Consider the following 23171-nt stretch of genomic DNA (forward strand, 5'->3'; position numbering starts at 1 on the left):
TAAGTGGAGAGTACAGGGTCCTTTTCCAAATCAATCTGAAAATATCCCACCTTATATAGGAACATATTACTCTGTCAGAAACAGCAATGTCAGTTCCTATATTTGAGCCATACAATACATTTCCTTTTGTGAGCACCTCAGAATCATAGGTCTATAAGAGATAATATAAATACATCAAGGTAGAAGTCCAAGAATATTGGAAGATCATCTGAAAGAACTTTAGAGCTGGAAGTGGGATTAATAAAGCAATTCAATGTTGTAAAGTAGAATTGAAAATCAGAGAAGAAAACCAAGAATTATTCAGGCCTGTAGTCTGCCACAATGATATGAGAAGTGGCACAAAAGAGAGTATTCAGAAACTTCCTTTCCCCTGTTCACAATAGAGGACTGTGATAAAGAAGTCACTGGACTTCTGAAGAGGAAGAAAAGGTGTGAGCAACAGGACCTGGGAGGGAATGGAGAAACAGTCACAAGATTATGACTCCAGCTTCTTCCCAGGAATAAGATGGATATCTTGTAAAGAAAAGGAAAAAGGGGCTGACAGGTTTCATAAGGAGAAGGAAGACAAAACAAGCTCCTGCCAAGAAGGTGACAAACCCAAGATTATCCACTACTTACATTGTGGGGCCAGTATGATTCTTGCACAGAATTTCATTTGCAAAAGCAGCTTAAAAGAAAACCTTTATCTGAAATTGCTTCGTATGGAAAAAAAAGAAACTGTGTAGCTTAAGTCATTTGCTCTAAACAAACTCTGAGAAACAAAAATGTAAATGTACATTTATTAATTGCATTTAGCAATGCAAAGTACTGAAAAAGATTCAATTTCTTATTCACTATTAAGTATCTTAGTTTTAAATGAGTTTCCAAGAAGCTGATGTTTCCCTACCCTCTAATGCCTAATGTACATCCAGTATGCATGTGACATAGGCCTCCAGAAGAAGAAAAATGTGTAAATTGTGTTGCAGTTGAAATTTTAGAAAGGGTTGATAGTGATTTCCTTAGTCACAAGAGGAATGATGGATGCAGGGTCCTTGAAAGACTGAAGGACCCTCCTACCCAGACCAACTCATTGCAAAGCCTTAGTGAGATACAAGTGACTGAAGCAATAGAAGAGTTCTGTGCAAAAAGCTGTTACAAGTCCAAAACAAATAGAAAATAATTTTTGAAAGTAAGCTTAGGCAGCTGTGTGGCCAGGAAAGTGCCTGCCCTGGAAGAACTGCCTTGCCAGGATCCCTCAGCATGTACTGAGCTCCGTGCTGACATTTGTTCAATTCTCTGCAACTTCAATATAGACCTACCTTAACCCTGCTAAACTGTGTTATTAGGTCTTGAAGATTTTTCGGCATGGTTCAAAGGTCTTTTAGGTGGTTTTGAATTCATTTCCTTAGGTAAAAGACTCTTCTGCCAAAGAAAAACTCCCTTGCCCATTGTGACCAGAAGAGATCAACCACTCCACCCACCAATTTTAGAAAGCCAGTGGGAAGCAACCTGCTGCCTCAAATGGTACTTATTGTCCTCCACTGCCACCTGGGAAACAACAGCTTGAGACTTTCACATCTGTCAAGCAGCTTTGGCATAATAATGCAAGCCCCTGAGCTTACAGTCGTAAAATATTTTACACACCCAAAGCAGATATTAATCTCCCACCCCATTTCCATATTGGTCTGTATAGCTTGTACTTGCTCCATGGCATGAGTAGGAAACCACCACAAAGAGTGCCTGCAAAGGCTACAAAATGTTGTTGTTTTGTTAGGATTTCTTAGAATCATTTGATATAGCTGCCACAAATTTATAGTCTGCCTGTGTTTCTTTCTTTCTTTCTTTCCTTCCATTTTCCCTCTCTTTCTTTCTCTGATTCTTTTACAATAGCAGGCAGAAGTAACTTTTCTTGTTCAGGAATCCACAGCAATTGTTTTTCTTTCCTTTTCCCTCCCCCGAGAAACACATCTGAAATAAATGACCCCATTTAAAGTACTCTGCTCTTTAATTTGTACCCTGTTATGTAATCCAGCAACAGAATAGAACTGATGACCACAAAATGTACACTGTGCTCCTGGAAAATCACGAGACCTCCATGAAACTGCAGGACACCTAACCAAGAACAAGCATAAGATGAGAATGTTGTTGTATGAACACTGTGTGTGTGTGTGGGGTGGGGGGGAGGCATAATTTAATTTCAGAGTGGAAAATCCCGACCATTATTTTACAGTTTAAATACCAATAAAAACCAACTTGCTTAGAATGCAGACCAGATTGAGCTGATCTGGCTGGGACAAGGGAGGTCATCAGTAGCTGTGTGCCATCATCATCTGTTTCGCATCCACTTACTGTAGCGAGCAATGAGATTCCTAAACTCATTACCAGTAAATAAACTTCTGCTGCTGACTGAAAATATCTATAAATAAAATTAAAATACAGCTATCTGTAAAATGTATTTGCCATAAAAACAGATAAAACAAAAAGCTTAGTAAAAAATGAACAGTAAATATGCCAGCTTCCATAAAATATTATATACCACAGCTCTCTCTCTGTTCTAATCCTATTCTCTTACTCCAAAGACAGCAGTACATTTTTTTCCATGGGGTCTTCCTTATCCCCAAAACACATCTGTCTTGAGTTTCTCTCAGATTTGTCAGGTGGATCAGTGCTCCCCAGGGCCTGCTCCATCTGAAGTATTTTAATTTGACTAAACACCTGATTTATTTTATCTCTCCGATGAGAAAGGCAGTTTGTCTTAATAGAGCCTGTCAGCCCACAGTCCCATTCACAGCAATTTACAGGCAGCCAGGGATGCTGGAAAAGAAGAGTGCTGTGATTCTGTATTTTATCCTCCTCCAGAAAGCACCTAAAAGCAGCTATTCACTGCTACTGCATGTGGCATTTTAGAACTGAATTAGCTTTTTATTCAAGTAACTACACTTGTTGTGAATAGCTTATCTGTAAAATTGCTACATTCACTACTGATTTTATTAACCTTTGGCTCTATCACAAAATGGTCTTCAGTTAGGAAAGACCTTTAAAATTGACACATTTTTCTTAGGGGCCTTTATTTCAGTGACTACAGATATACTGAATTTGATCCATTGACTCCCTTTACCAGCAGTATTTAAAATTTTGAGTGTTGGTGGGAAGCTGATAGTGTTTAAGGACTTCTTTTTAAAATGGAGATGTATCAGTCTCATCAAAAGTTCAGAAAAAAAAATTGTTATTATTTCTAAGAATACTTTGGATATGTCCCTACCTTTGTGATAATAATCTGGTTGTAGTAATATTTTAATTTTTCCCTGTGTGCTTATTGTTTTACTCTTCATTTTGGATTTCAGCACAAATTGAGCTAAAATATTCAGATTGAAGAGAACTAAGGCATCAAAGAGAACTCTTGACTTTTTGAAATTCTGGTCATAGGTCAATCTAATCAGGAGACAGAAAATGAAAAGTAGCTATAAATCTTCTGAAAAAGAGAGAAGAGTTCAACTTGTGGTCTAAAATTACATTTGAAAGAATTCTGCTTGTGGCAAAACTCTATCTATTAAAACCAACTAGAATACTACACAATTTCTGGCACATTAAGTAACAGAAAGAGCATCATGTATCTTACACTGCATTTAATAAAAATCATAAACTCCATCCTGAATTTTATCTACTTAGATTTCTTTGAGTATTGCAAAAAAAAAAAAAATTAAAAACTAGTATCCTGAAAGTATAGCAATACAATATAATTAAAGTTCCTATATCAACCACTGGTTTACCACCTTTTAAAACTCCTGTTACCTTTTACAACCCATTCAGTCTATATACAAATGTAGCTGCATTTAACCAAACACTGCAGGCTTCTCAATGTTAAATTTCTTACTGTCCTTGGGGCAAGCTGTCCTGAGGTAGAGGCAGAGTAATAACTGCTGGTAAGAGGAAAAAAAAAGAAACAGGCACAACAAAAAATAGACTTCTAGGCTTACATAGCATAATTTAAACTCATCTCTCTGACTCTCGGGAAAAGAAAACAAGGTAAAACCACATATTCTATCAAATGAATAAAAGACAAAGTACTGGAGTCATAAATAAAAAAAATTATAGGCATGATCCATAGCTTGCTAAAGTAGTGCTCCTAGCTGTGACACAAAATTACTGTGAGTTCTTGAATGTGTCTTAGTGTCCCAACATGTAGACAAAGTAAAGCACCACCAATCAGAGGTTTTTATGCCTGGTTAGTTAATGTTTCTGAAGTGCTTTGAGATCTTTGCATGGAATCTCTACACAGCTGCAAAGCATTATTGGTTCTCTTGAATTCTGTGATTAGTGTAAAACATGACAAACATCATCCTTGTTTATGCACTGCATCTAAACTAACTTTTGCTCCATACACTTACAGGAAATACAAATTAATAAATCACAAATGATTACTCCCGTTACGTTTACAGAACAAACACATTGTGTGACTTTTATGAAATCAGGAGGCAGTAATGCAAGAAAGAAGTTTGGACTTTGCCAGAAAGTAAGTAGGGCTTTAAATCACATAACTGCAGCTCCAAAGTATCATCAGCCAAAACAGTTCAACCAACAATCAAAAATGATTCTGAATCAAGTTAAGCAATTTCAGCTTTTTTTTTTCCTTTAAAAAAAAAAAAAGCCTTTGTGACTCAATCCCTCTGTTAGATTGGAGGGGATTTTATTATTTCATGGACATTGAAAGGAAAGCAAGAACACAATGCTAGACATAAAAGAAAGTGTATTTGATCTTAGCTTCCCAGAGATAACCTGGTTAAACCGTTCTGTCTAACACTGCAGTCTGCAGCACACATCAGATGGGCTGTGATGTTTCCACTTCACAGGCTCTGTCCAGCATTTAGCATTTACCCTTTCTTGATTGGGTCACCTTCTAAATGCCACAAAATAGGGCAGCAAAAGTCAACAAAAATAAACAGGAAAAACAGAAGAAAGTAACAATCTAATGGAAGGGCTTCGGAGATAAAAGTCACTTTGTGAGGGCTGCCTGACTAAGGAGCCCCCTTGCCATTGCAACAGCATCTAATTTGAGTTCTAACTCCAGCAGCAGTTTAAAAAGCTTCCACTCTAAAGGGCCCCAAGTGTATCATAAAGATAAAGCATTTCAGTAGAAAACAGCCACAAAGACCTCTATTATCTTATCAGTCTTTGGTTACAACAGCTGAACCAATATGACTAAGTTCTGAATGACTTTTTTTTCCCCCTTTCTTTTTATAACACTAGAATACTGGAATTTCTTTATTTCATGATCAGTTAGCAATTGTTGGTGTTCCCATATGCTACTGTCCCGTTCTTAGTCAATAAAAAGTTTTATAAATGCTCCCATTGTGCTTTGTAGCATCCCAGTGCAGAAAGCAGCACAGCAAACATGTCCAGCATACAAAACACACCAGATTGCTTCTCTTGGGAAGGTGTAAGATCCCTCCCCTCCTTTATGTCTCAAAAATGATTCTGCATTTTCAGCTTTGAGCAAGGAAATTTTATTACCATATGTCCACAGACATTAATGGGAATTAATATTAGGAACTACAGAAAATATTCTGTAGAGAAAATTGTCAGATTTTAAAAACAAAAAATAGTTTAAATTAGTTATACTTTATGAGGAGGATGAAAATGCTTTACTGACAATCCACAAGTTTTCTCCTAATTCCATATATACTAAAACTCACATGTTGCAACAACTTCTTAGGTGGGAGCAATGTCAAACTCCTATGATTTGCAAAACAGCAGACTTTTAAAACAATCCTGTAGTTGTCATGGTCCTGCCTTTCTTGGATTAGCCAAAAACAGCCAAATAGCTGAGTGAACATGAACCCAGCTCAGTAAGGCCATGCTGACCCTTCTTTGTCACACGTCACTGTGCCCACAGACAGGTAAGGGCAAGGACAGGGCCCACCAGCACCTCCCTGGCTTTGCCTGAGCTGAGCTCACAGCCAGCACTGGGCTCCTGCACCCAACGCCCTTGAGCTTGGCTCATCCCAATGCTCTGACCATTCCAGAGCTCCAGATCTCTGCCTGACACCGAGCTGGGCACAGCTGTCCTCACAGGCACCTCGGCGTGTTCACGTTCAACTGAGCCCCACCAACCACCTAAAGATTCCTGCTCTCTTCTTTTCCTCCTCAAAAGAATTTGATGGATTTATTCCTTCTTCAAACATCACAGAACCATTTATTCTGCATTAAGAACAAGTCACAAGAATGTCTATAATAATCCAGCTGAATATTTCCCCTAAAGATCTGTCATCACCTGGGGCAGGTTTACCTGCCATAATATGTCCAGCAAATCTTGTGCCTTAGCTTTGCTCCTCCAAATAACTTCTTTTTTTTCCTCACACATTCACTGGACTTTTTGCTCTTGCATGGTTTCTTAGCAATTCTCAAGTGTTTCCTGAGCAATACCTTACATTCAGAGGTTTTCTTCCTTAACTGCTTTTCACAGCAGTTCCAATCAAAGTAAACGAATACACTCAAAATAAAAATAGTGCAGTGACTGGACCAACAGAAATTGCTCCCAGGTTTCTCTCCAACAGCCCCATAGCTGTCAAAGCAGGGTGCCAGGCAAAGCTTTGGACTAAGTTCCTGCTCATGGATCAGCACAATGAAACTTTGCACCATTTTTAGCAGTGTGGTGAATCTACAGTTGAGTCCTAAAATGTAATCCCTGTCAGGAATGCAGGAAAGAATGTGATGTTAGCCAGAGCTTCGACCTCCCCCTCCTCCAAACCAGTGCCCAGCAAAAAGCAGAATTCCAACAGATCTCTCAGACTCCTTACTTCCTTTCACACACATGAAAAGAAGAACTCTCTCTGACACAAGCCTTAGAGGACTTCAAATATGTTTAGAGATTTTGTTACTATCTCACAGATACAGTTTTATTTTGCTATTGTCTTCTATTTAAAAAAAAAAATTAAAAATATAAATAAAACCCACTTTGGCTCATTTCTGAGAATTTCTCTCAAATCCAGAAGAAATTGTAAATTTATACTCTAAATTATATTAAAAGTACACACTAAGTGTTAATTCATACGTGTGCACACAGAAGGAAGATAATGAGTTTTTAAATATATTATTTGTAGGTTTTTTCAGCAGCAAGTAGAGATTTGGTTGTAAAAGGTTTAGTGCTTTCAGTAGGTTTAGAAAAAAGCTTCATATATACTCAATATGTACTGTTCAGAGTCTATACAGGAAAAATTTGATATTGCTGGATATAAACAGAAAAATGCATATTATACATTTCAACTAAAAACTCATAGCTAACCTGTTCCTGTTGACTTAGAATATAAGGATATAGCAGGGGCCTCTGACTACAGAAGTCTGTGATACAAACCCTAAAATATGAGATAAAGAGAAAAATGAGCAATTTTGTTTTGTTAACTGAGTAGACTGTAACCCAGGGCATAGCACATCAAAATAAAATTAACATGGTGGTGTTGGACAGAGAGTAAAGTTCACATTATTAATATTATTATTGATTCAAATACTTGATTCCAATGCTTTCACAGTAGGAAAAAAAATACAAATGAAAATAAAGATGACTTATCCATTTAAGGCACTCATTCAGGACTTGAGAGCTGAAAAAATACCCTGACCCTTCAGTTTCAGATTTTCCTATTTAAATACAGATGACATTACTTCCGTAGATCATAGAGGGAGAAAGGGAGGAGGAGGTTATGCTGAGGATAGCAACAGCAAAGATTACAAACTATACTTGTGGGCCACATAACAGACAGAAATAGTATATTAGGAAAAAAAAAACAATAAGATAAAAGCAACAACAAATAAAAAAACCCCAAACAAAATCTAACCATCATTTACTTATGCAGCAGTTCCCCTTCCATAGAAGAGTCCACACTGAGATATCAGGAGCTGTGCTAATTAGAATAGCAAAAATACTCAAATGTCATAGTAGGAATAAACTTCCAGCATCAGAACCATCTCTGTGCAAACATCCCAGGTGGGTGATATTTACCAGCTTTTCTTGGGGACATTAATATGGTAAGTGAAAAAAGCACAAGACTGGTTTTGTTTTTTCCATATCAGAACACACATTAAGCATAAGCAAAACTAGCGGATCAAAATGTCTTCTTCCAGAAAACCAGAGTCATAAACATGGTTTAAAAGTCAAATCCTTTAATTTTCTTGTTAGCAAGAGCTGTAAAACTAACTTCAACCCAATAGTCCTACAAGGATTTAAGCTGTCACGTAGCAAAACATGGGAAGTCTCACAGAGAAATGGAGATATCTGAAGTTTTTCCTTCTGATTATGGGACACAAATATCAAATATCAGAAAAATCAAGTCCCACAGTAAATATAATGGTTGTTGCTTCTTCGTTACCCTAGAATTATCAATTCAGCAAGTCTAATTCTCTCTTGTAGATTATCTACACATACATGTAGATCAAAACCTTCAGCAGAAACACCCTGTATTTACAATGGCGTGAGAGCTGATCCCCATGTTCCCACGAACACTAAGTGAAGCCAGTTGTTCACCTTCCCTATTATTTTATCTCTGAGCCTGACCCAAAACACAGGGATACTTTCATTAGTTTTGCCTAAATTTTGTAATTATAGAAGGAAAAATAGCAGACTCATCAAACAGAAGTCAAACAAACCTCACCTCACTTTCCAGAAAACTCACTGTTTTAGGCATGTCCCAGGTTTAGGTCTGAGACTGCTTTTTCCTGACAACATCATTTGGCATAAAAAACTGTGTACTCAGTATTAGACATTTTAAATGCACTTTCTTCTTAAGCTCTCTCCATGAGCTGTTTATAGTTTAATGTGAAGCAACAGATGTAAAACTGAGAATTAAGTGCTTACACAGAGAAATACTGCCCAACCTTTTACAACAGCTTCCAAGGAATTCCAACACAACAGCGTTTTTTCCTGAAGATTATTTTCTTTTCTGGATAATTTTTTTCCAATCTTATTTTTCTCTTCTGATTCCTAACATTTGCTGAATGAAGTTCTGCTGCACTAGTAGTCTCACTGTATCCTAATTAAATTAAGCAATTTTTTAGATGTTTGAAATCAATAGAAAATCCCTACATTTCCTTTCCAGAAAGAAGAAAAAAAAAATTTCCTAATATTTGCAGCAGTGCCTTGATGGGGAGGATTGACTCTGACTGCTAACCCATCTCTAATATTCATATAAAACACTGCAATAAAATGTGTGGTAAGATAATTTTTGGAACATCCTCTTTTAGATGTGAAATGAGATTTTCTTGATTTTCTTTTGCTTATATACAATCATAGGTAGTGTATTCTTTGGAATTACAGTGCTGAAAGTCACAATTGATGACAGTCTGGAGTAAGTAGGATCTTATCAAGTAACATGAAAAGATTGGGAGTTTGCTGAAGAAAGAAATTTAGATGGAGAATTCAGGACTGATTTTGAAATTGCTCCATTTCATCGATTGTTCTTTCCTAACAACACACAGCTGCATAAAAGCAATTTTTTTCCCATATTCAATTTAAACTTTAACAAGTGATTTCTCAGTGTTATTAATCTTATTTTTTTCATTTTGTAAACATGAGAGAATTTCAAAATCTATACAATTTTTCATTCTTTTAAAACTAGTATTTCTTCCCATGCAAGTGCAAAAAAGCACTTATTTAGAAGGAAGAGCTCTCCAATTAAAACTTGTATCTTCAATCACAGGGATGAAGTGAATATCTATGCTATCTAATCTTATTCTGGAAAGAGAATTGTATATGTACATGCATAAAACTGGCTGGAAGGAAGCTGAGTTTAGAGGAAGTTCTCTTAATGTCTCATTTGATGAGTACAGTTCATATGAATTAGATGACATTAATTTCCTTATCTAACAGGAGCTAGTTACTTGTGATTTCTGTAGCTGATCATTTGACTTCCATTAAAAAAGGTTCATGATGTAAAAGAAGCTTTTGTTTGGGGTTTTTTTTTCCAATCTTCTCCATTGTCTAAACTATGGATTAATAATGAAAGGTAAAAAAAAGAATTATATGTTTTAATTAAGTTTTCATTTTCAAGAGCAAGCTACAGAAAAGGAGGGCTTACAATTTTTTCCTGCTCTTTGCCACAGTATTGGCAGAAATAATGTGATTCTTCTCTTTAAATAGAGAGGAACCCTTTACACTTCAATGTCCACAAGTACATCCATAGGGTGATAGCAAGAAAAAGGAGCAGTTGAACTTCATGCAGCTTTTGTGTGTAATTCTGCAGCTGGACACAAGAAAATCAAGTGGAAAAAATAAAAACCCACATCTCCTCACTGTGTCTTCCTGGGGGCTAATCCAGTTTTGAGGAGCACAGTGCAGTGGAGCTGACCCAGCTGTGTGCCAGGAAGGGCAAGGAGAACAAGGACAGGAATTAGTTCTTTTCTCTGTGGGTGCAAGAAGGGTAGAAATCTTTTCCATAGGTACCACTGCAGCTTTTCTATTAAAATGGTAATTTACTTACATGTTAGGATTCGATTATTTGGGCTCATTTGCCATAATTGGTAACACTGAGGATAACACCCCAGAACACTGCGGGAACCTTGCCTCTTTTCCTATACTGGAAATTGTAACCCAAATGTATTTCTTCTGCTACATCCAGAATGCACAACATACACAGGAGAGGAGATGTGCCCCTGTGAAATGTACTCTGACTTCTGATGTCTTGCAGTTACTTTTTATATCTTGTTAAATAAGTTACTTCCACGAGTTTTTAGTTAGTAATTATTAGCTACACGACTCAGAAGTGTCTAAATATAAATATGAGGAGTATTAATACTGCAAGATTTATATACTTTAAATATAAATTTTAATTTTGATCTTAATTACATGTACATCTTTCATGTCTTACAAATACAAACAAGTATATCAATGAAAAACTTATATTTGCCTCTGAAGATTTTATTGCCTCTGGTGATAAGTAATGAAGAAGCAAAGTTTATTGCAAAACAAGGACATTAGCATAGCCTGTCTATCACAGAAGCTGTAAAGAAGAAACTTCCTACCTCATCTGAGGAGAGACAATTTAGTCAAAAGCCTTTGATATGTAGGGAAAAGCAACAAAATTTTATACATTTAGAATGTGCCCAGAGAAGTGAGTTAAAGGATTTACACTCATTTCGGTGGGCTTTGAAAGAAGTCCATTGATATGTTCATTGATAATGGCATTAGGTGGCAGCTTTAGGCTTGTAAATCTGAATATTATTTTAAATTTAGTTCATAATCAAAGAGTTATAAATTGAAAGTGCGACTTATCTGCTGCACACAACCTAACAATCTGTAGGAAAAATTCAGCAGAGCATATTAATTCTACAAATGAGAATTATCATATGCCTTTTGAAATAACCACAACATCACTGAATGGGCATAAGAAACAAAAACCAAACAAGTAAACTATGGTCTTGTTCCCTAAGGGTTTATTTTATACATAAATAATTAAAATAATGCAATCCAGAGCAAATTAGAATTTTATGACCAGCTTGTTGTGCTCCTGTAAGTACACTACAAAATTATCAGACAAGATTTCTAACTAGAGGACAAACCTTCCAAATCACATTAACCAGAGTACAAAGGGGGCGGCCTGCATTTGCAGACTGCAGTTCCACACATATTCCAGGAGTGTTCTGGAATAATTACACTCTAACCACAAGCAGGAGTGTGTTTAGCCAGAGGATTCTCAGAAGCGACTAAAAGTGCAGTCAGAACTTTCCTTAATTCAATTTATTTGTGTACCTAGTTGATCACAAACCAAAACATTTTACATAGCCCTTTGCTACAGAGTCTTGGGTAATTAAGTTCTTCACAGTCCCAGCCCAGAATGGTATCATGGGGTGTTTTTGTGCTTTCAGAGGTATTCTACCACTGAAACAGGATCACTGAGAAAGAAAACATAAACACTGCCTGCTCAAAAGTCTTAATATAATCCAATATTCAAAGGCATGGATTTAGCAAAACTTTAAGCACAGTGTTACAATGATTCACAATAAATCCTGAAGCACTGGGAATATGTAGGAAACATACCAAGAGGTTTTGAATTCCACTATAACAGCATTCTAATTCAATATGTTATAAGTAGACCCAGGATTTATTAAAGAAAACAGGATCTTCTAATTGTTTCTCTCTCCTTAACACAACTTAGTACTGTCTAGGTTGCATTTTCTTTATTTTATTTCTAGAGCAACCACAATTGCAGCATTATTTTTTCTTCCTAACAAGATACTCAAACAAAAAACTCAAAGCAGCAGAAGCAGGGAAAACAGATTTTCAAAACCAATTGAGACTAATCTCAACTGGTTTTGAAAGTTAATCATCTTTTGAAACGTCCCAATTTTTTAAAAAATTTGTTTTGTCTGGAAGAACACACCTGTTGCAACAGAATGCAATGTTTCTGAGGTGCTGCTCAGAAGTTACTTCAGTGTAACTGTGATGCTGAAATAATGTCAACTTAAATGAAGGCTAAGTGTGACTGCAAAATAATTTTGAACTCAAGCAATATATTTTGTGGTTATTTCCTCTCTATAAATTTTAAATCAAAATTTCAATCTCTTTGCACCCACAAAGATCTCAGGTACATTTCCAAGGGGGTTCTCAGATTTAGGTGTCTCTGGGCCAGGTTTTTTAAGAGATTTAGGTCTCTCGCTATTGCAAATATCCCTGTGGTCATGTTTTCAAAAACATTTGAAGCATTTAAGACCCATTGACTCAGATGACATCTTAAACTATTTTGAAAAATGAGATAAATGTGTGTGAATCACATAATATTACCTTTAAAGTTTTCAAATAACTTGATCCTGATGTGGTTCTTCCCCCAGCTGACACTAAATGCTGCTGCTGGCTCAAAGCACTATATAGGTTCAAGGGCAGAGTGGACAGGTATTTGGAAGAGGGAAGAGAAATCTATTTGACTGATTCAAAATACACAAACCCCACCAGGATCTAGAAATCCCTGGAAATTAGCCAGAGATAGAGATCATATTAGTGCAAAAGTCTAATTTTCCCCTGTTCTTCCTCATTCCTGGTTCTGCATTTATGATTACTCCTGAAATCAAATGGGTATTTTGCTGGGTTTTTTCCCCTTTATGCCAAAGATCTCCTTTTTATCTGAGTTCTTTTGTAACAACTTTAGCCCTTCAAATAGAGTACTGGATGATTTTTTTATTAAGATTTTCTTTCCCCCTATGGAAATTCACATCTACGGGTTAGCCAACTGTCTTTCCTTAACACAGAAGTAGTTTTATTTACTTTTCTGTTGTGCAACACCAACTAGTGGACATGAAAACCTGGATCTATGTGATGGTCTGTACACCTTGGGCTTAGGGCTGACAGGTTTTGCTCAAAACCTAAAGTTACTCACTTGGAGTTTCACACAGGTATTAAACTTAACACAAAATACTTTTCAACCACATCCTTACAGTAACTTCTAAAGCATAAGCATCAATATATTTTACTGTTTCAGGATATTAAAATAAAGAGAAATATAAATAGAAATATTGTTGAAGGACTGTTGGAGGACTTGGGATATTTAGATACCATTTTCTAGAACTCAATATCCCTTTGGTAACTTCCAAGTGGTGTGGACTGCATTCACTTACAAATTTTCAATTTCCTCCTTGGAGCATTAGCTCAATATGCCATAGCAAAGATAAGGTTTTTTCTGCTCTAGAGTACCTTAAATGTCCTGCATTTAGGGGATATCAGCAGCCTGCAGTAAAGGAAAGCCTGCAGCTTCAGCTCTATCATGGACTCAACATATATAGACTGAACTTTGCATAAGACTCTATACCAGCCTGTATAAGAGGATGAATGAATACAAGAGAATACATTATAATGCATTTATAAGGCAACACTCTCTCACATTTCTTTCTCTATGCCAAAAAAAACCAAAAGTCAAGGACTCATTATTTCTTTAGTAATTTAGTTTAGGAAGGAGTAACCCTCAGTTGCTTAACCAACTTGACAACTCTACACCTGCTATGACATAGCTAATACTGATAAAAAATGGCACTACGAAGCCTCTAAAATCCTGAATAGGTATAGATGGCAAAAACATTGCCTAGTTTACCAACTAACCTTGTAATTCTCACAGTATCTTTTAACCATTTCCTATCTTCTAGCTATCAATCAACAACCTTAAACAAATATCATATATCTTGAATTCTTGAACCACAGAAAATTAACCCTCTCAAAACTGAGCCTGTGAATGTTATCATTTTGAACGGGAGCCCCAGTCTCAGCCTTGGAAGTGGTGATGCCATCTGGTCTGGATCTGACTTGGAGAAGTGAGGAGCATTGCTCTCCTTTAGCAGGTCACAGAAACATGGAATAGCTTGGTTTGGAAGGGACCCCAGAGATCTTCTCATTCCAACCTCTCTGCCATGGGCAGGGACAACTTCCACTAGACCAGGCTGCTCAGGGCCCCATCCAGTTGTGCTTTAAGCGTTGGAGTGAGCCTTTTGGAAGGAATGAAGTCCTTTGTAGAAGATTATTTCATTAAAACAAGATAAAAATCATTCATTTTCAATACATTGATCATCAGTTTTCCCTCACTTCCAAACTTGAACTTTATATTAATTTCTAGGTGTTCAAAGTATTTGAATATTTCACACAGACATAGATGTCATAATGTGAATTTTTATGGCAGATTCAGCTAATGAGCAATTAACACCTATATTCTGTCATGCGTTATTTGCTGCTGATCACCACAGCACTTTTCAATAGTTGCAACTATGGCTCAGAAAAGTTTTTCTCAGTGGTTTTGAGTACGATACACAAGGAAGAGGACAGGAAGAGGCAAAGTGGGAGAAGAACCTCACCTAGCTATTAAGTAAACTGAACTTTACCTATGTGGAGAGACTGACTGTGGTTTTTCCAGGTTAGCAGAGGGAGAATTTTCACTGTGTCCCACTGTTAGCACCAAGTGTTGATATCTGTCTGATGGTGGGATATGTTTTCTGAGAGTATGCAGAGACAAAAAGTGCCTTTGTCTATCCCTGCTATCTTGAAAAGTGGCAGAGCTTAACTGGATAGGATTAAGTATTTCTTTTTAGGAAAACCTTTATCCTTCAGAAGTGGGCACCCTGTCTTTGGCTGAAGTCTGAGAGGCACAAAATTACACTGTATAACCCCTGGGAGGGGAAGAAAGCAACAACAACAACCACCAAAAAAAACCAGCTAGGAGAGTCAATTAAAGACATCCTGAAGTAGACAACTTCTATTTTCTACAGCCTTTAAAAAAAAATCCACAGTCATCCTGCGGCTCTTGCAGAATCCCAGCACATGTGTCCTGGCACCAGAGGCAGGGGTTGAAGGTAAAACTCAATTAGAAGCCAATAGGCACTCAACAATTCCTAAGGAATCTGGAAAAACTAAACCACAGAACAGCTATGCCCATTTCATTTTCTTGACCTTCCTTAATAAAACTGTTCTTTTGAGGTTACCAATTGAGATTTGATGTCTGTAAATTTCCCCACATCTAGAACAAGTTATTTATGTAAGCCTACATAAAATATCTGTATATATATCTTGCAATCTGAGTGTGCCACCTGCAATTAGAAGATCTTGGTTTAGTATCTGTACTAACAGTGTATTCCAGCTTTCAGGGAGAACTACAATTGTCTACTAAACAGTTACATCAAAGATCAAATCCCATAATTAAATTTCAAACTACAGTGAACTATAAATAATTTTCTGATCTCAGGGGTAAGAACTGGGATCTTATGTCAACAGAATACTTTGGGGGTATATATCAATCCACAGTATTTCCAAGCCAAAACAAATGCAAAAGATCTATCTTCACACATAGTAGTGTGTTTAAAAATGTCGGAAATGTCAACCGCTTGCATACTTTCATATTATCCCTAATTAATACAAATTGCCTTTAATTTCACATTTAGTAAAACATATTGCTGCCCAAAATAAGGACTATAATTTTTATCAGCAATTATTATTACTGATGTATCAACACAATTATTTAAATTCAATGTATATAGAGGCAGAATCCATGCAAGCATTTACAGTTTTTGTTCCCTCTGTGTTTCTTCCCTAATTTTTGTGGCTTGGAGCTCCTCCAGATGCTGTCTCTGACTTTGTGGTTTTGTATTTGAGATCCCATCTCCTGATTCACAGCATTCCTTGATTGACAAACAGATTCAGAAATGAAAACAAACAGTTACCTGTGTATAATCGGTGCCTGATAGCTGCACTGCTAAGTTTCCCCTTTGTGGTGAACCTACTGTTTCAGATTTGACTCATTTCTTGGGTCTCTGAGTTACTGTGTTTAACTGAGCTATTCAGTAACTGGTGACACATGCGATCTCCACACTGCAAGCTGCACTTCAGACTCACAGGATTTTTCTCTAGTTCCTCCCTCTTCATAAACTAAATTATTTTAAAAGAACATTGGGTTTTGGATTTCCAAACTGATGTGCCTCCTAATTGAATGCAGAACACTTGCAAACTATTTTCCATTAGAGGCCCGCTTTTTTTCTGATTTTAATGCACAATATAATACCTTCATTGGAAGATCAAAATTGTTTTACTAGAAGTAAAACCCGTTATTATACGCTTTTTTAGTGGTTTTGTGTTGTATAATGTAGGGTGAATTATGTAAAACATACCAAACAGGATACTCTACAAGCTGCTACTTGCATGCTGCAAACAATCACAGTTTCACTGATAGACTGGGACTTAGCATCTTAAAATTCCTGTGGAAATCAAGTGCATTTTAAGTATTGAGTTTGATTATTTAATCAGACAACTTGCATTTTGCCCCGGCTAATTTGGAAGGCTGATAATATTTTACTCATAAAGTAATTGTGCACCTGTTGTGATGGAAACCTGTTCAAACAAATCTTAATAGACATGAAGATTCATTCCCAACATGAGTGTGTTAGCCTCTCATTACTGCTATCAATGGGGCAACAAATTTTAAGCAGCTTAAGAACAGATCTCAGCTTAATCTTGGATAACTCTTCAAGAACATTTATGACAATATGTCTAATATTAAACTTTGTTAAAATATATCAATACAGACTAAGGTAAATATTAGGATATGTGGGTTAAACTAACAGCAATTTAAAGAAAAAAGGCTAAGAAAGGTATGTTCACAATAACATGGTTTCACTGTGAGAGCTAATGACAAAGGTCCAGTTTGGATCAAGCTGCCTGGCTATAAAGCCATTAATATTATCATCACAGAGAGTAATACCTACAATGAATTCATAGGATCAGGGCAGGCTACATCCTTCATAAATTTGTGTTTCCTCAGTTCAGACAAATTTCTATGGAAATTATTTCAATACATCTTTCTATTTTGTTTAAAATTCATATATTGGTATTAATTGATTGATGGGACTTCATCTTTATCGTGGTTTTGAAAATTTTCTGTATTGGCAAATCGTGCCAAAACAAAGCAACAAAAAAAATTTCATTGGGATGGAAAATAGATAAATTATTTACTTTAATCCCCATAAATATTTGAGGGAGGAACAAAAGGGACATAGTGAATTGATATCAATTCACTCACCAAGTAAGGGGACAGTATTGTGAATGACCTGACTGGAGCAAGGGGATCATGATTAGCCTGAAATCACTTTAATGTTGGCAGGAGGAGGTGAAAACAAGGAAAATGAGCCCAGTATGGCTAGATTTGCCCTTTGGCAGAAAACTGTCAGATGTCATTGGTCAGATCCTAAGTGAGGTGACACAGTTAAACAAATCAAGATATCTTGAAAAAAACACTGATAATTAACCTCCCCTGGAAGGTCAACTTGTTTAGAGGGGACAGGGACAACCCTTCTTGTATTTCTTCTTCTATTCCTCATTGAGCTTTGGCTTTTGAGGCAGTGGCTGTGTCAGGTTGCACATTATGTTCTTGCTATTATCAGTTGCAGGGCAGTTACTAAACATGCTCCTGCTTCATTTTTCCTTAATACTAATGCTATGTGCCTTGAGTCTTAAAGATGACATTTCTGACTTGCCTCAATTTGTTAAGTTCTCAGGAAGGTATTTTTACATATCTCTTAAGAAAAAAGTAAAGAACTTGATATATCTGGTATCATCAGGACATCCTTATTACCACACAATATCCACACGACAAGATCCCACTTAAGACACAACTTTCTGTTCAGAAATGGAGTTTAAAACTGAAAGTGAAAAAAGGAATGCCACAAAGGTTCTCATTATTCAGTACTAAAGTTTGATATTGCACAGAAAGTTATATTTTATGCAAGGGGTCTCTTTCCAAAATAGCTGCAGAAGAGAAGGCTGAGGAGAGTGCAGAAACAGCTTTCATATAAAGAATAAATAAATATATTTTTACTTTTCAAGCTGGAAAAGTGACAGAGTGTAGTGCAATATAGAGGATGAGGAGACAACAGTTCATTCTAAGAATGTCCATTTTAAGCTCTAGGGACACCTGCAAGGTACTGGGTACAAATATACACCATATTGCTAACTGCTGAGCTTATCCCCACAGACTTTGCAGCTGCCTGCTAAAGGGTTCAAAAGTGGTTGGACATGTTCATAGATGATAATTCTATCAAGGGTCATTAAACCCGAATTACCACCTCTGAATCAAGCAACCCATTAATCATATTTTGTGGGAAATTGGAAGAGTATGCTGAGGAAATATTAGTGTATGTTTGCCCTTTCCTCACACCCTTCCACAGGCTGAACAGTGTCCAGGGACAGAATGCTGCAGGACATTGTGTTCTTTATATAGCACTGAAAGTTCCCTGAGCATGAAACACCAATTACAAAAGACTGCTAAAAGTACATCTGGAGGTTTCAACAACATCCAAATTGATCAGAAAATTTCAGTCCTTTACATATTGCACCTATATGTATTTTTCTAGATAAATGCTGACATTCATCAATTGGTTCGAATTTGACTTTGTAACAAAAAGCAACAAAAAGTCAAAAGCACTGAAGCGTGATGAAATACAAGAAATGGAGCTTCCACTTTTGTTTCAGCCATGCAAATTCCTACATACACACTTACTTTTCCATAAGAGGTTGTGTATTTGTCTTCAGTAGGAGTTTTATTTTGCTAAAGGTAAGAAACTTCATTGGAAACTAAGCTGGGACCAGAGACAAAAGAATATTTGCCACTGACAGCCACTTTCAGAGGAGAAGGTACTAAAGTCCAAGTAGTGATACATTCTTCAATACAGAAGCCTTTCTACTGCATTTAAAGGCTCTGTATTTATTACACAAAGCCATGACTGATATACTGAAAATCAATATATATATATATATACACACCACCAAAACAACCTCCCAGCAGAGGAAAATGGCAAATTTTTTGTGGAAAAAGTGGAGAAAACTGACTTGTAATTTTAGTTTATAGGCAACCTATTTTCTGCTAAAAAAAATTTAGATGGCTGTTGAAAATAAACACATTTTAATACTGTACATTTTCTTGTCACTAATTGTAAAAATAAAGAATGGATCACATTCCAGAAGGCAGTCTGTTGTAATGTGCAAAAGAAATGTATTGCTGTTTCAGTTCCTTATTATTAGCATCATTATCCATCTTGTTGCTTTTTCCCATGAACAGTTGATACTATTTCTTACTACATTATTTGGGACACATTTCACAAAACTCAGAATATAAGTAGGCTGTCATATTTATTTCAATATAGTACAGAGTTCATACACTGACCTCTGAATAGTTTAGCTTAGAAATATACACTGATAAGGTAAAAAACATATAGATTTCTGTGATTGTGGTAAGTAAAAAAATCATTGTGTGCCTGGAACTAAAGGCCATGCATCCTGCTTGATGCTTTTTATAAAATATATTCAACAATATGGAAAACTTGATTTATGTGAAAGGTTGATTACAGTGTAATTTATAGTTCTGGAGTTTTAAGAACTAGAAATGGTAATAGTCATTAACTTTCAACATTAGAAGTAGGCATGATTGTGAGAGGTAGCACTGAAATACAACCCTCTCACCGAAAGACTAGAGCAACAAAAATGTTTGGCTTTTTTTTTTTTTTAATGTGATAAACACAGCTTCACTCCTGCCAAGACTTACATGGACATAATTTAAACACTAGCACTATGTGCAGTGAGCAGTCCAATCTCTTCCACAGAACTATCCTCTGTCTGTACAACTGGGGGAACGTCTGCTTAAATCCATAATCTGAAGAAATCTATTTAATATTAAAAAATAAGTAAAGAAGATGTAAGAAAATGTAGTTGAATGCATTTCACACTGGTGATTAGTTTAATTGTGCTGGTATCTTGACCATAACAAACAGATACGATGGGGCTTGGTAATTTTAACAAAATATTTTTCTTTTTGGAATTCATTACCTTCTTCGAGCAAATTTGACTAAAGGGTGCGCAAACATTAACTGTTGAAAGTGTTTATGAAATATTCAGGCATTCAAATGTCTTCATTTAGAAGGTCAGGTTAGACCTGGAAGCACAGCCCTTGTACCATGCTACACAAAGTGCTGGTCGCTGGAGTAATGGCAAAACAAAAGCACTGCTCTGATCTGGAGAGCTGCCACACAAAGCTGAACATAGAACTTCATTGGATCATGGCAATAAATTCATTATGAGAAACCTTTATAGCCTGTGGTATATTCCTAATCAGGACCAATTTCTTGAGGATTTGGGTGTTGGGGTTCTGGGCTGTGCTGTTTTGTTGAATGTTTTCATTGGTTTCGCTAATTGGAACCAGTTGATTCTTTTTCCTGTGTATTGATTTTTTAAATCCTAGCAGTTAACAATGATTCTAATGTATCATAACACTTTAGACCTTAATCATATAGTGGGGCTTCTGCTTGTAGCTTTTGTTTGAGTTTTAATTAAGAAGACCTTGTGTCTCAAAGCCTGAGCTGGGTTTTTAATTGCTAGTATGTATATCACACAGACTTCAAAAGAAATAAAATATGTTTATAACAGAGAGCACAAAGGAGAGCTTTGAAATGTCTATAGCCATACAAAGTGACATAATTAAAAACCTCTGAGTGCCTCTATGATATAAGGCTTATATATATTTATTTATACATATTTATGAGGCAGACTGTTACATACCCTTAGACTTCACGACAAAGAATTTTTAGCAATTATACTGAAAAATAATTGCTACAAATTCAGACTACAGTGTTGATCAGGGCTAAAGGAAAAAAGATTTATTTTCCTCAAAATGGACTTCACATTTGATATAGCGCAGCAAGAAACACCTGAAAGCTTATCTGTGAAGACAATTTTTTTAGAATAGAAGCAAAAATAACATTTTAAAATGTTTTGTAAATCATGCATGTTTTTTAAAAAATTAATTCACTGTAAAAACCACAACTTTCTCAAGGATTCATTCATGCACAACTCTTTCCAAGACTATTCCAGAAATGGAGAGTGTTAAATTGCTAGATTCAAACAGTTGTGCTTTACAGTCCTCTTCCTCATTAATACACACAAAAAATGCTCCTAGAAAACACCTCCTCATGTCTCTCCTGTTCCCATACCAGGGACAAACATCCTTTCCAAAATTGTTTGCGGATATCTTACAAGAGGACTATCAAGTGGGTGAAGTAGCTTCATTAAACTAAATTCAACTTTCCCAAGGAAGCAGGAATTCTGCCTCCCACCTACCCAAATATTTTAAGGCCATTAAACGTTCACATGTCAAACAGAACAGGGGGTTTAGACTCTTATTAGTAAAGCAGAAAATATAAAAGGAGATGGGATAAGCATGGGAAGCATAATAGAAACAGCCTTCTGTGTTGGATAAAGCCATGGACATCAATCACTCACCTCCCCAAAATAGAGCCTACTGTACAAAGACAGCATGTGACATTCAAGTCACAATGCCTATAAATATAGAGAGCTCCAGTTGTAAACAGCACCAATGGAAGGCACAGGACTAACCTGCAGCACAGGAGCTGCTGACCCAGGAGTCACTCTCCTCCGAGGCTGCTGGGCCAATTCTGACCCTTCCACAATAACATCATTGCTTAAGTTACTTAAAGACTGACCTTTCTTATTTGATCTTCAAAGCCTCAGCATGCTGAGAAAGACCATTGAGGGCTATTTCAGTAGGACAACTGCCTGATGCATGCAAGACCGTGCTATTCCAGAGATTTATATTTGGAACAGAAACAGAAAACTTAAAACAGACTCTGTATAGTGATAAATGATGCTACTCTGCCTAGCTGTGGCTGCTGAAGAAAACCTAGATAACCAAGCAACAGAAATACATGCAGTGAGGGAGGGTGAGGACAGAGCTCTATGCACCCAAATATCTGGAAATAAAGAAAAGAGCCCTGCCTCACTCTGTTTATTCAAATATGTAATAACAACAATTAGAATGAAAAGTATTTCCTGATCCTAATTTTTATATGAAAGAAACCAAATACTGCAAAAGCCAGATGTAAGCCTAACAAATTGCTTGTATACCTTAAATAAATCTATTTGCATGCCCTCACTGGCAAATAGCATACAATCAAATGATTTGCACAGACAGCTCTGGGGTTTTTTTTCCAGGTGAGCAAGGCATTTAACTCAGGTCAACTGCTTCAGAGACCTTTGAAAACTTGACCTATGTGTTTCATTTATAAACATATCAAATGAACAAGCAGACTTATTTAACCACTGGAATTTGGCTAGAAAGCATTCTGCCAGATTCTCCTCAGTTTCATGCAACCTCCCTGAAGTCGATGGCTTGTTTGGCTGGAATTCAAAGAAGAATCTGGACCATTATCAATAACTGAAATCCTAATAAAGAAACTCAGAAAAAGCAATTTTATAAGTGAGGCACACTATGCAAGAGTAATTGTGAACAGGAACAATCCCACACCAAGAAAAAAGAATTATTCACTGTTTGTTACTTTTGTATTGGCCTCTATTGTCTGAATTAATAGATATAGTTTATAATTATATCTTGATTAACACTATTGTGTTCTAAATATAGAAGGTAAAGCAAGAAAATACCGTTTTTATTTGTTTCTCTCAGCCAATTATCTTTTCTTCTTGTCTGTGTGCTTCCCAAACATGAATAGAAACAGTTTGTGTCAGTGGTACATTTTTTTTCCTGCTTTCATCCTTTTTTCTGGCACTGATTCTTAGTGAACTGCCTTCCCACAACCAAGATGCTAGTCTTTCACTGAAGGGGGAGGGCTGTGGTTGTGCAGACACAGAGGAAGAATATGTGCTCAGGTTATCCTTAGTGAGAACA

General features: G+C 36.5%; 1 protein-coding gene and 1 long non-coding RNA gene across 3 annotated transcripts in view; one reads left to right on the top strand and one right to left on the bottom strand.

The window, feature by feature from the left end:
• Window positions 1-23171, bottom strand: part of SOX6 (SRY-box transcription factor 6) — a 359140-nt gene that overhangs the window by 139147 nt on the left and 196822 nt on the right. The gene's annotated exons all lie outside the window — the stretch shown is intronic.
• The window catches only part of LOC136557823 (uncharacterized), a 68405-nt gene that overhangs the window by 38801 nt on the left and 6433 nt on the right, over window positions 1-23171 (top strand). The window lies entirely within an intron of this gene.

This window comes from Molothrus aeneus, chromosome 6 (assembly GCF_037042795.1).
Source record: "Molothrus aeneus isolate 106 chromosome 6, BPBGC_Maene_1.0, whole genome shotgun sequence".
Lineage (NCBI taxonomy): Eukaryota > Metazoa > Chordata > Aves > Passeriformes > Icteridae > Molothrus > Molothrus aeneus.